Consider the following 1,390-nt stretch of genomic DNA (forward strand, 5'->3'; position numbering starts at 1 on the left):
TCAGTTACTACAAAATTTACATTTGAAGAGGTATTAGAGGACGCTACTTACGAAGAAACTCGGCTGTAAAAACAAAGTTTTGTATTTCATGGGTTGCAATAGGTATAGAAATTAATAATTTGCATACTACTCGCGTCCCAAATTTGAAATTATAGTTTTTTGAATTAATTGTTCAGATAAAAACTAAATACACAATGTAGATGTAGAGAAGATCTTTTTTATATCGTTCGGTAAATCGTAAATATTAAATCTAAATTTAGTCTAATAACCACAAATTTTCGCCAACGACCATACCACGTTGAATGCACCAGTTCTCGTCCGATCACTGAAGTTAAGCAACGTCGGGCGTAGTTAGTACTTGGATGGGTGACCGCTTGGGAACACTACGTGCCGTTGGCATTTTTGATGTTTTATTACGTATGCCCAATATTACGTTCGATTTAGATATTTAATTTTTATATTAAACTCATTTATCATTATATTTATTGTTTCAGTGGTAGGTATATATAGGTAAAAATTTTACTTTATTGCAAATACCTATACTTTTTTAATTTGGTGCCTGTGTGTACTCTATCCCTGTATGATGTATGTTCTAATGTATTATGACATATCATTTATGAAAGATTACACAACGCATAAGTAAGATGTGTAAAATCTATAAATCGCAATCATAACATAGAAAATATTAATTAATTTAACTATAATTTGAATACATCTCAAGTTATGCATCTGTTTTGAACATTGGTGTTAGATTCTAGCATGTCAGAGCGATAGATGTATTGATTTTAAAATGACGTGTGATTTGACCGTGAGCACGTTTTATAGTAGAAAAATAAACATGTTTCGATCTTAAACTTTGCAAATTTGTAGCGAAATATGGATATAGTTGATATATTTTTATATTTTTTTTATACTTAATACTTTTACAAAACAATCAACAAATAAATAAATAAAACAAACATTTAAAAAAATAAGTTTTTCAAATAAAATTTTGTTTTTTTGCTATAATTTAACCTAACTATAAAGACTTGACATAAATTTTACGGGCGATATGCCTATATGAAGTTCAAATTGAATAATATATAAACTATTATTATTATTCGTATAAAATAACGATTTATCATCAAACTATATTCAAAAAATTTCTTCGAATAAACTTGTACTTAACACTGTTTGTAACACTTTATAGTATTTTCAATTATTGATTTTCATACAATTAATACCGATAACACTGACCCTTTTAAATTGTCTCGGTAGACTACAATCACTTTATTTAATAATTTCAAATACAACCTATGTGTTATTTTAATATTTTAATTTTAAATAGTGAACACAATAAAAATAACATATTATTTATCATTTTCATTTTACTTATTTTAAATTTTAAGTA

The 1,390-nt window shown here is 26.3% G+C and overlaps 1 non-coding gene across 1 annotated transcript; it reads left to right on the forward strand.

Annotated features, from left to right (window-relative positions):
* Window positions 1-280: 280 nt before the first annotated feature.
* On the forward strand, window positions 281-399 carry LOC149061636 (5S ribosomal RNA). The gene has a single exon (XR_016190045.1). It is a non-coding gene; the product is annotated as a 5S ribosomal RNA (ribosomal RNA).
* The last annotated feature ends 991 nt before the right edge of the window (window positions 400-1,390 follow it).

This window comes from Diuraphis noxia, unplaced genomic scaffold (assembly GCF_037042655.1).
Source record: "Diuraphis noxia isolate RWA-SAM2 unplaced genomic scaffold, SU_Dnox_SAM2 contig0001, whole genome shotgun sequence".
NCBI lineage: Eukaryota > Metazoa > Arthropoda > Insecta > Hemiptera > Aphididae > Diuraphis > Diuraphis noxia.